The 13507-nt window shown below is 33.0% G+C and overlaps 1 protein-coding gene across 3 annotated transcripts in view; it reads right to left on the bottom strand.

The window, feature by feature from the left end:
- Nucleotides 1-13507, bottom strand: part of LOC145294368 (uncharacterized) — a 1286825-nt gene that overhangs the window by 171948 nt on the left and 1101370 nt on the right. For all 3 annotated transcript variants that reach the window (XM_080141377.1, XM_080141396.1, XM_080141385.1), the window contains one exon: nucleotides 7810-7891. The gene's annotated coding sequence lies outside the window, so the exon portion shown is untranslated. The remainder of the gene's footprint in view (nucleotides 1-7809; nucleotides 7892-13507) is intronic.

Genomic DNA, 13507 nt, shown 5'->3' with positions numbered 1-13507 from the left:
AAGAGAAAAAATGGGGTCGTATTCTAATCAAAAGATTAGCTTTACAAGTGGTGTTTCGAATAGTCTCACTATATGGAACTGAGCAGTAAAGAGACATATAAATCCTTGGACTACACAATAGGATTATTCTAACTAATTTTGTTAAAAATTTTCAAAGAAAGAAATCTTAACAAATAGATAACGACGTGAGTAGTCAAGGTGTAAATCTTTCGAACACAAGGACATTGATAACAATGAAACGACTGATATTAAAGATAATCGAGAATTGTCGAAGAAAATGAGAAAAATGCGAAAATAAGTAAAATCTGGAGAATTAAAATGTGTACCAAATGCATCTGGCTTTACAAAGAACAGTATAACATATATTTAATGAAGACTGACTATAGCAATAACTTTATTACTAAATAAAAATAATCCGTTTCAGTTTGGTTAATTTACAGCGTAGTACTAGCGAACATTATGAATTCACATTGGAAATGAACTGACTTATAACAAGTATTAAACATTCAAAAGTTAATTTCTGGTAACAGTGCTGATATTATTCGGTATTGATGAAGGCAACATTTTGAAAAAAAATCTCCATTCTCGGTATTGAAACAGTAAACTTAGTGTGAATCACTTTTCAACCTATAAATCGATGTCTATATATTAAGAGAAATACGTTTTAATTCCTTGTCTTACAAAAGAAAACTGAATGAAAAATGACGAGGAAAGAATAAAATGAAAATATTGGCCAAATTAAACACACAAAGAGTTACAACTTACAAAGATCCAAAATCCATAATTAATAGTTGAAAGTTAGTAAATTAGATTACGTACGGGGATGGTTAATCAAGAATTTGTTCACGTTGTACTTGAAAGAAACATATTTTAGTGAGTTGGAAAACAGTAAAAAGAGGCAGAGTTCCACAGGCTTGCAGTTCTTTGTTCATGGAATCTACGTTTAGGTTTAGAAGAGTGGAGAGATTATTGATAGTGGTTTTCGCTAGACGAATGTTTTCGTGAATGTAAGGTCAGAGCGGGCCATAGATCTGAACTCAGTCGAGCACTTGCCATGAAAATAACGAAAAAAGAGACAGACCCACGACGTCTTATCTGACGGAAAGAGATCCCAGTGAAGAGAAACGGGCATTCCTTAAGTCTATTTTGAACTCTGGCAAGGCAGAATAAGCTGCTTTTTGCAGCTGCTGCCCGCATGTGGCAACAGTACTCCATCCTTGAACGCACTTTGCTCTTATAATTGTTACAGAACTGCATTAGCTCTGAGATATCTACGGGAATAGTAGAAGGATCCTTCCATTTTCCCACCAGCCCTTGAAACGAGGTTTATGTACGTGTTTCATCTCAGATCAGGTTTAAAGGTTAAGCCCAGAAGTTTGTGAAAACATGAAGTTGTCTAGAGATGAGAGCCATACATTTACGTTGATTCCAGGCAGGGATAAGAGTGTTAATGATGGAAATATAGAAGATGGTATTAGATGCATTAAAATTAACTAGCCACCTCTTTCCCATTGAACCATGTGCTCAATATCAGAGGAGGGAAAATCAGAGTGAATTTGGTCGTATACGGCCTTTGAAGTGTCGCCATAGATGGTATTGTGGTCATCATACATGTCTACGAATAAGTTAAGAATCTTATTTGTGAGATCATTGATGGTGATCAGAAAGAGATTTTGGTCCCCGATAGATCCCTTAGGGACTCCAATATTAATCCTCTGAGCTTCCAATTTTGGGGCATGAACTACTGTTTGTTTCCTTACGACTGCTGACATGCAACGTGTAAGTCACAAACGGGAAAATATAACGAATGTTTACACATGCGTTACATAACAAAGTTTTCCTGTTCAAAACTACTGTCGATATGTATTGACTGCGTTTTTGTTGATCTTATGTCGAAATTTAATATTTTTTTTCGGAAAGAAAGTAACTTTTTATGTAGTTTTCTTTGTTAACAAACAACTCTCCTACGTGACCATTGCGTGTTTTACGTATCTTAGACAGCCCGTCAGCGGTATTCTGACAAATTCATCTAGCAATTAACTTTACCTATATTTCCAGAAAAAAAAGCTTACATACACATACGCAGAGACTATCTCTCTTACTCACACGCACACACATACACACACCCATCCACACACACACACATATATATATATATACATATATATATATATAATGAGAGAGAGAGAGAAAGATAGAGGGAGAAAGAGAAAGTAAAAGAAAGAGTGAACGAGAGAGAGAGAATTAATAGAACATTCATTACAGTGTTTTATATTGTCATATTTTATATATATATATATATAAAAAGATCGTATTTCCTGTGAGTTAATTTTCTGTTTCTTTTTATGATTGTAAACTTGTGGATGAGTCCCAATGAATTTAGTAACTAGAATAAAGCAAAAAGAAATACATATTAAAAAGCCATTTAGAGCTAATGACCGGTCCTTCGTGTGCCTCAGATTCTTCCTACAACAAAGCCTTACTTACTTTCATTTTTTTCTAAAATACCTATTTAAACTAAAACTGCTAGATCATTAACTATGCATCTGAAAGTAAACACGCAGCGCTCTTCATAGCTACTCATGCAGTACTACCTGTTAGTGGATTTGAATCTCCATCACATTACTAAACTTGTTCTCAAGAGTTACACAAACGGAGCACACATATGAAATCCGTGCATACAACAATCTTCAATATTAAATCTATTGTCATAGTCTCCGGGGATTGTTTGACAAATATCTTTAGTCAACTCGGTTACGTCGATATTCTTGTGATATTCGTTGACATCACTACAATTCTCGATCAAAAGCTGAGGAGACGTAGCTAAATATGGCAGGATTCTTTAAAAAGGTTGATTAGATAACCCTGAGACAACACATAAAATCTATGAATCTATAAAAGTGAAAATAGGTGTCTGTCTGTTTACGTTTCCCGACAAGATTACTCTGTCAATTTTCAGTCTACAAACTTGAAATTTGATATACAGGTTACTGCTATTCGGGTAAATATTTTAATCAGTTTTTGGACATTAATTGGGCTGTTAATTTGGTCAAAGTTAAACGATTTGATCGCCAGTTTTGCGTATAAACAATTGCAATTTTAGATATAGGTTCCTTGGAGATGGATCTAACTTAATCACTTGATTTGAGCCCCAATCAACAAATGTTAAGCGGTCATAATAGGGGCCAATTTTATTTTAAAGTTGACGTCTGCGGTCTCTACCAAATTACTCAATTTCTGGTCTAAGCATTTGAAATTTTATATAAAAGGTATTCAGAGATAAGGCAAGATTTTAAATCGGTTTGGGTAGAACATTTGAGCTATGAATACATAAATATATACATATGTATGTTCGCATGTCTGCCTAAAACTTTCGACAGCGGCGACGGATTTTTCAAGACTTATAGCGATTTTCAGACGACAAATATCGAAACATTGGTTAAAAACATTAATTTCTTCACCCTTGACTGGGTATTTTTCTACAGGAAGGAGTCGCATTTTTCACCGATATTTTCGAAAGTCGTCCCTCTTTTCGATTGTCCAGCCTTAATTTAAACTTATGTATCTTCCGGTTTGGCGGTGGTCGTAAGGACGCAACGTTGTTTTCTCGTTCTTTTCCTCCTTCGCGTTACTGGTTCGAGCCTGCCTTCCTATTACCACATTTTTTTGCTCAACATACACCTACAAAAACCCGATCTGCGCCGGCCACCCATGCTAGTATATTTTATTAAGCAATAGTCGTAGGTTCCATTTGTAACAATGTGCCGATAAGAAAACTTACGGGTGTAAATCAGGCGCTGCTTCATATATTTTATTAAAATTAGTCTATATGCTTAGTTTACTTCAAATAAACATGTATTTTACTGATTTGTTTTGAAAATGATGTTATAAATAATTGTAAGAGTAGAATAACTACAGCAGAATAGAGTCACATGATATGCAAAAAAAATTATCCTGAGATTTTTGGAAAATATAAATAACGTTAAGATTATTAAATAGTACATAATTCTTCGACTATGCAACAGTAATGATGTTATTGCCCTGTTAGCTTGGTCGTGGGACGTTAACTCCACCTAAAACATCTCCAACCATATTTTCTAATATCCGTTTACCAGACTTTCACATCCAACTTCAGCTATTAAATGGCCGTGATATAATAAATAACCTCGATAGATCCAAGGGGGTTGACATTAGTTGCATCGTTGCCATACTAAGTAAGCCATGATCTGCCAACTCTTATCCCCTCTAAACACTCCAACACCGGTTTCGTTCGGTTTGCCACCAGTGATAATTCTGATTTTTCCTTCGTTATACCAGTATTAAAGCAATCTAATTAGAAATCGAACCCGATCAAGGAGCGCAGAAGCAGTCCCCTCACTTTTCCTCTCATAAGTTTCAGTTTTAATCACTCAAGCACTAGGCCTACATCGTGTAACTCCTAAGTGTGTTTTGACAAATAGATATGGGCAAGTCAGTTTTACTGCACATATTTCCACAGCTATCTTTTTACGAATATAACATGCTATGGGTCACACATGGAAAATTAAGGCGGTATCTCTTGATGAATACAACCTCTTTGGCAAGGTCTTGCATGAATATGTTCTCATGAAAATTAATTGTATTTCTGGTTACTACAAAAACATTATCAGCTCCTTCTCTGGGAAAAGTTTAATCCACCTTATTCTTTATATTCGTACGTCGAAAAACATCATATTAATCCAAGTTTTGTGACTCCAGTCGGGTATTGAACATTCAATATTCTTGATATTTATAGATGACACCCCTGATTAAGTGTGCCTGAGATGCTCATAGCTGCAGAGGAGATCACGCTTTACAATGAACATAAAGACACATGAACACATATCTAAGGCTATGAAAACATCATAAAATATGGTCTTCACTCTCTAGGGGACATTCACCGTACAGTAGTCGTAAGATTTAAAGCTCCAAATAAGAAGTGCATTTCATTATCAACTTTAAAAGCCTTCTAAACAATTTTTTTCTTGACAAATAATATGCTGCTTATCTATAATTTTGTGTGGCAATCTGAACGAATATGGCAAAGAATATCGGCGTTGTCGAATGGACTGAAGATGTTGTCAAAAAATCCTCGGCTGCTATCGGAATATATTTAGAACTAAGACTTACTGTTATACACGTGCGAGCCCATGACTGTGTGTTTAAGAGAATTAGCGATATAATCAGTTGTGTCATTCGTTTCTATAACTCGATGTAACATGCTAACACTCACCCTAGATTAGAATAAGTATATTAGCGGCATTCCATAGTCTATTTCCGTATTTTTTTTACTAATTCCTCTCGTGCGATAAACTTACTCACACAACACTCGTTGACATGTTTATTTCAGCTTTAAATATAAATAGATGTAGAAATCAGCCGAAACCGAAATCCAACAAGTAAACGTTTAAAACAGCTAGATTTTTTAAATGAAATATTTTGTTATAAGAACCCTATTTTTGCTGTAGATAAGTAAATGGACATAGAAATCAGGCGAAAACAAAAGCCAACGGATCAGATTTCTACATACACACATACACCCATAAATACATATATGCATACATACATACACACATACACACATATATGCATACATACACACATACACCCATCATAGATTCCTGGGGATTTCTGAACATTTTCAGAACATCACCGTCACGTTGGGTCTTCCCCATCTTGTCCATGCCATATCAGGTGATTTGCACATCCTAAAGCAGATGTGACTTACAAATTGAGCACCTATAAATAAGTTGATTTTTTTCTAAATGTTAAAGGGTATCACTATGAATAATCATATGTCTTCTTAAACTAGCAGTTAGCTTGCAAACTTGACCCAATATTAAACAAATCGTTTGGCTCTGACTTATACACAGGGCTTTTGTGTATTGGCGTAGCAAGCTTCTGACAAAAATATGCATTCCCAAGTGTCACATTTCGCGCTCTGTGTGCCATTATTAAGACCATCAATTGAAGCATACATAAACGCATGCATACTCACATACTTATGTACATGTATACAGATATATTTGTATACCAAGATGCATAAATCAGAAACTACACACCCACACTATCGCGTACACGCAGACATGCACACAAAGCCACACTATTTTCCAAAAAATCTAATGTAAAAATCGAACAATATCTGAAAATGTTTAGTATTAGATGAAGGACTTCTAAATATGTTATTTATTCTAAATAAACTCAGATCATTACTCATAAATAACGCTTTTTTTTCAAGAAACGCAGAAAATATGAATAAAAATATATATGAGCTCAAACCAAGACTAATCTAGGAATACTTACTGAAACCTCGAGAAGAAAACAGCAATATCCAGTATATTTTATACAATATAATAAAAGATACTATTACTGTATAATTGTATACCCAATGCTATGGTGAAACACACACACTCATGCTCTTTTCAGCATGCAAGCAAATGCACTCACATACTTATAAAATAGCACAACAAAATCTTACAGAATAAATAAGAGGAAAAATCCAAAAAAAAATAATCTAATAAAAAAGGATATGCACAGACAGGACTTTAATTTTAAACTCAATAACACATTCCGTTTAAACCTTTGGAGAACAGCAAGTTTTCCTTATACGCTTTTTCATATCATCCCATTCCGCGAAAGTATTAGAAAGCGCCTTAAAAAAGTGGTAACTAATCGTCAAAACGCGTGAACAACGTTTCACTAATTTAAAAAATGAAAATATCAAATAATAAAACAAGTATACAAAATACATAGTAAATTTTGGAGGCATCACGCATTAATATATATATATATATATATATATATATATATATATATATATTTATATATATACGAACCTATCAGTTTACCCTTGGCCTGTAAGTTAAATATATTCCAAAGTAAAATTGAGCTTGTAATGATATTGTGGTTTAATGCCTTTTTAGAGCGAATGTAACATATATCTCATAACTATTCCAGAGCACTACTGCAAGCATTAATTAATGTTAAAGAAGTCACTAAGAATATATTATAAAGCAAAGTTCGTAACAATACCCACCGGAGACCACCGGAGAGACTATATTTATTCGACGTTCTTCTCTCTTATTAATGTACAGAATTGTATAAGTAGTGAGATATCTACGGGGACGGTAGATTTATTGCAGCAGTTTTCCTGCAGCCTTGACAACGGATTTGACGCATATGTTACATTTCAGATCAGGAGTAACAGTCAGAACCAGAAGCTTGTAAAAAAACACGGAGCCATCCCAAGATAAGAACCATTTTCTTCAATTTATGTCCGATCGAGATCAGAGCGATGGTGATGTAATGATTAAATTTGCTTTTTGATACATCAAAATTAACCACCATCTCTTTTTCCATTGCAACACGTGCTAACGATCAAACGAAATTGAATAAGATGTATTGGTCGTTTACAGCATTTGAAGTGTTGCTAATGTTGATAGTGGCCTCATCAAATGTAGCAATGATCTGAGTATGTGAATTAGGTGACCAATCATGTAAATCAAAAAGAGAGTCGCGCAAGAGAAATACCCCTGACGGACTCAGGCATTAATAGTTTTCGATTTCGGCATCTCAACCACTATCTTATGCATTATAACACAAATATGATTTAATAATTGAAAAATATATTTTAAGCTTTACTGTAGCGCGAGATTTCCTTGCATAGGATTCTATGCCATATATATCAAAGTTTTGTGTATGACAAGAGCAATTGCCCTAGAAAGTAAGACTCCATTAAGAAAGTCGCAAATTCTATGATGATAAAATGGTGAAAATAATTTAAAAACTTACTTGTAGCAACTTGAAAACAGAAATTGAAAATTATCTCGCCAATGAAAGGAATGGTTGTATCATAAGTTCAGGAGAAAGAATTCTGAAATATATATAAAATTAAAAAAGCATTTAATGTGGGATCGTAAAAAATATTACAAGCACGGAACAAATAAAAAAAATCACATATGAATCAATTCATAAAATTAAGATACCAATCAGAGTATATTAATTGCTCAGATTATATATATATATATATATATATATATATATATATTTATGTGTATATATATATATATATATATATATATATATATATATATATATATATATATATATATACATGTATATTGTCCCCCGACAAATTTTAAAATACACCTTTGAAATTGCCAGTTTTTGTATTTCTAGCTTCCAAATGGCAATGAAACGTTTTATAAACCAAGAAAATGCATTGAATACGAACAGTAAGAAAATTAAATAAAATCACAATGTAACACAACGGAAAGGTAAAAGTCAATAATTAGTTGCGCAAAAGTTTAAAACACGTATCAAATTCATTAGATTACTAAAAAAATCCTATGACGGTTTATCATGGTAAAATGCTTAGAAGCTTAGAGAATGTTCACGAATCTAGAAGTGTAAGCCATGTTTATTTTACGAACAGTTCCCGATGTTTTGATGTTCTACACAGGTCCTGGGAGGTGACTGGTTTGCAGTGAACAGTTCTTGAGTTCGAGTCCACAGAGCAAAATATTCTTCCCGTGTTGAGACGGAGAAACCAGATTCCTAATTGTTACTGAACGGTTTAATATTTAGAGAACAATTCTGGTGCCTGTTTGGTTGGTAGCAGAACGTGAATTCATTCGATTCGTCAGTCCCTAGCAACATCGTTTATAAATAGAATCTCCCGATTATGTGTGATCATACCTCTATTATAGTCCATAAATATTGTAACAAGGAATATGCAATAGAATAGTGTGACGGAATCTCGCCCCATAAGGGACTCGTCCAGATCCTTTATAATAACTCCAAAGGCTGGTACGGTGGGGCGAGATCTCAATGAATATTGTGCATTGTGGAGCGAGATCTTACTGATACCTGCAACAACCACTATTCTCTTTATATTTCTCTGTATCCTTGTACCTTTCCTTTGTAAATTTGTAAACCACTTACTACGCGTTTTCCCGTTTCGTTCTTGTTGGCCCAACTGAGATCCACAGAAAATAAATGTCGAAGTAAGGAATTAGTAAAAGTATTGAGCCATTCATTATCTAATAACCATATTGTAAGCAAACACATCATAAGAAAAAATAAACAAATTTGTCAAGAGCTGAGAAAACGAACTGTATGTCTTAATCAAAGTGGATTGGGATATAGAACAAATCTAAATATTTGATGGTTCCATTGAATTCTGTTGGAACGATAATTCGACACTGGAAGTCTCACAAATCAATCCTTCATTAGCTAGACCAGATCGTGCTCTAAATATAAACACACGCGCTGAAATGACATTAACAAGAAAAATTATGAATTCGCTTGGAGTTACTCTTGGAGAGATGCAGAAGGACGTAGAGAACAGTGAAATTAAAGTTAGCAAGGACACGACCAGTAAAATCCTTCAAAATAAAGACATCTTCTATAGATTAGTAAGTAAAACATCATCCTTAATACAAAGCATGTTCATGCTAGGTTGGATTTCTCAAATGAGTATTGAAGGCTTTTGGGATAACGTGTTTTAGTTTGATGAGACCAAAATTGACTTGTGTGGCACTCCACAAACACCAAAAACATTGAGAAATTAGGTACTGAATACCAGTAAAAAACACAATTCCAACAGTAAAATTTGGAGGGAGATCCATTATAATCTGGAGTTGTTTTCGTGTACCAGGTGTAGGAAAAGTGGAAATAATAAAATGAAAAAATGAATGGAGCACTTTATAAGAGTTTCAAGGGGGGAATTTTAAAGAAAGTATGAACCTGCTAACATTGATATCAGGCTGGATCACTCGATATGGTAACTGTCCAAAACACGTTGAGAAACTCACACAAACTTGGTTTAATTCAAATCAATTAAATGTTTTTAGTGGCCTAGTCGATATTCCGATCCACACCCTATACACAATTTATAAAGAGAAATACAATTACGGGTCCATAGGAGAGAGCCTTCAAATTTGTGAGAATTGGAGAAAATTTATGTGAAATAATGGAATAAAATATCAGAAGATACATGTAACATTCGTAACAGATTACTCAAAACGCCTGCATGATGTAATCATTAATAATGCAACAAAATACTAAGAGTGTTTTTTGTAAATGTGTTCAAAAAGCTTGCGTTAATAATTGTTGAGTTTTATTTAAAATTTTTCTCACTGTACGTTTGTTAGTTTCAATACATGCTCTGTTAATAAAACTTTCATTACCATTTGGGATCTAGAAAATACAATAACTGGCAGTTTGAAATATGTATTATAACGTATGGTGGGAAACTGTATATATATATATATATATATATATATATATATATATATATATATATATATATATATAAAATTAACAGTGTCACCTGAACTATATATCTAATAAAATTGTCAGAACCACATATAATGTTTTCCTTTATTCAATGTCATTTTAAATTTCGTTCTAAGTCAAACAATGTCTCTTTCTGTTTCTCTCAATCGGTCTGTCACTTTTTCTCCATATTTATATATATATATATATATATATATATATATATATATATATATATATATATATATATATAAAATACAAATTACAATAACATTTACCAAAATTATCCAAGATGGTAAAATCAAAGTATATTATAAATATTACAAAATTAATATTTATAAGGTTATCTCAGCCAGATGACAAAGCTCGATAAAACCAAATAAAATAAAGCTCTATCTCCTATTTGGTATATATATATATATATATATATATATATATATATATATATATATATATATATATATATATATATATATATATATACATACACACATATATATAGAGAGAGATAAAGAGAGAGAGAAAGAGATAGAGAGAGATGATCACTACTTCGCCAACGAATATTCTTAGAAGAGGGTTGCCCACGTCAACTGCAGGCACAGTTGTCACTGAAGAACCCAATGCAGGACAAGCAGTGCTGGCCACAGCAGCTTCGCTCAAAATGCACATAACGTGTCTCCCGAACAGAGAATCTCCGAGAGAAGCGTTGCAGGAGAACGACTCGAGAAGCATCAACAACTCATCTGATTTAATACGAAATGACAGAAAAACTAGAGAATTACCTCCAATTTGTAGTGGAATGGTGACAAAAATGAATGGGCACATCCAATGCTGTCAGAATTAAGCTTGTTTCCTTCAATAACTACATAAAAAAAACCTTTTCTTCCACCAATAGCAATGGCCAAGAACACATTGCGTGAAAGTACTTCCTTTTAACTCCTCGAACTAACCTTTACAGGGAACATGAACTAGAATATATATATTGAGACCATATCTATCTATCTATCTATCTATCTATCTATCTATCTATCTATCTATATATATATATATATATATATATATATATATATATTAGCAAAGACTACTGCTTTTTTATGAAATTATGTGTTCACAAATATCTCTTTCTAAAATTGCACGCCAGAGTATCCTATTTTTATATCGCATCTTGGTAAAATGAATAAATTTACCGTTAAATATTAAAAAAGTCCATGTTTCTCGTCAATAGTTATGCCTAGCAATTTCCTCGAGGTACATGTTCTGCGCGCTCTTGAATATATATATATATATATATATATATATATATATATATAAATATATATATATATATATATATATATATATATATATATATATATAGGGAGAGAGATAAAGAGGGAGAGAAAGAGAGATAGAGGTGAAGAGAGGTAGAGAGAGAGAGAGGGGGAGAGATATAAAGAGAGATATAAAAAGAAACAAACCGTATCATGTGTTCATCATCGTTTCGTCTTTATTTCGAGACTTCCTCTGGATGAATTCATCGAGAGGAAGTCTCAATATAAAGACGAAACGTTGATGATCACATACTACGGCTTGTTCTTTTTTATTTCTCTATTTTGTCGGAATACCATTTCCATTATTTTCATGATATATATATATATATATATATATATATATATATATATATGTATGTATGTGTGTGTGCGAGTGTGTGTGTGCGGGGGTGTGGCTGTGTGTCTGTGTGTTTGTGTGTGCTTTGCTGGTGTGGGTGTTGTTGTATTGACAGTTAATCAAATCGCTTATACCTTTCTTAGATGGTCTAACGATTTATAAAATTCAGATCCATTTCAGTGAAACCATGATTTGAAAGTATGGAACAAATAATATATTTATCATATAATAATGGAGAAGTTTGTGCTTACATAAGTTGTAATAGTTTTACAAAATATATGCATTTGTGGTCTGGATAATAACGCTAACATAAATAACAACACAATCTGTGTGATTTCGAATGGTGGATATTAAGGTCGTGTAGCGTTCGTTTAGTAAAGGTAATGCAATCATTCCAATAATCCATGAATATTGGAAAATGGTAGTGCCAGCCAATACAAGATGTGAGCATCAAGTATGAGGAGACTTTAGTATTTTAAGTGTAGAAGAAGTGAAGGTAAATGATATGTGTAATAAGGAATAGATCAATTACTAAGAGGTCTATATTAGATTCATCTGTGAGTATAAATACGCAGTGAAAGTGGGGGACAGTTGGGTCTTTGGTGAATAGGTTTTAAAATAGGGTCTACTTTCTATGTATATTATGACGATAATGTTTACAGTGGTCTATGATTAAAGCACATGTTTGAATATTACGTATAAATATGTCTAAAATATCGTTCTAGATTTAAAGTAGGTCATGGCTAACAGCGAAAATATAATAAATTAATATGTGCCAACTATTGTTGAAAACATACGGCAGATTTGTCCAGAGCGTAAAAAATGTGGCTCTTTTATTATATACTAACCGATGATTGGGCCATATGTGCTGTTCAAACACTTATGTACATATATATATATATATATATATATATATATATATATATATATATATATATATATATATATGTACATAAGTGTTTGAACAGCACATATGGCCCAATCATCGGTTAGTATAAAATGATTAATAGATTGCTAAAGGTTGCGAATATCATTTTTTTTATTTATCTTTACCAACTTAGAAGCCAAATATTCGGTTAAAACTGACGAAAAATCTTGCTGTATGTCTCTATGTAAAATTGCACATTTGTAGACCAAATTTGGCTAAGCAATTAAAAACAAACCGCAGAGATAATTCTTTTACAATTTTGGCCCCAATTTTTATCCTTTAACTTTCATTGTAGTAGGCTCAAATCAAAGTAAAAGTTGTATATATGCCCAAGTAACCCATATCTAAAGGTTCAAGTGTTTAAACGAAAAACTGGCGGTGGAGGTTAGTAGAGTCTTCAAAGGTTAACTGTTTTATCTTTGACCTTTCAGCAACTTAATTCTCTCTCAAAACCCCATTTAACAGTGCGCTGCATGTCTGAAAATCATTTTTCTTTTGTTTTCATATTTCAAATTTTCGACACAAATATTGCTGAATGGTTTGCTATAAACCGTAAAGATAAAATATTTTGATCTTTGACGCCTTAGACGCCATATTATAAGCCAAACAACTATCAAAAAGCTTGCACTATGCCTT

The sequence above is a fragment of the Euprymna scolopes genome, chromosome 1 (genome assembly GCF_053919585.1).
Source record: "Euprymna scolopes isolate OS-2025 chromosome 1, ASM5391958v1, whole genome shotgun sequence".
In the NCBI taxonomy this organism is placed as follows: Eukaryota; Metazoa; Mollusca; class Cephalopoda; order Sepiida; family Sepiolidae; genus Euprymna; species Euprymna scolopes.
This window is presented reverse-complemented; position numbering and strand designations above follow the sequence as displayed.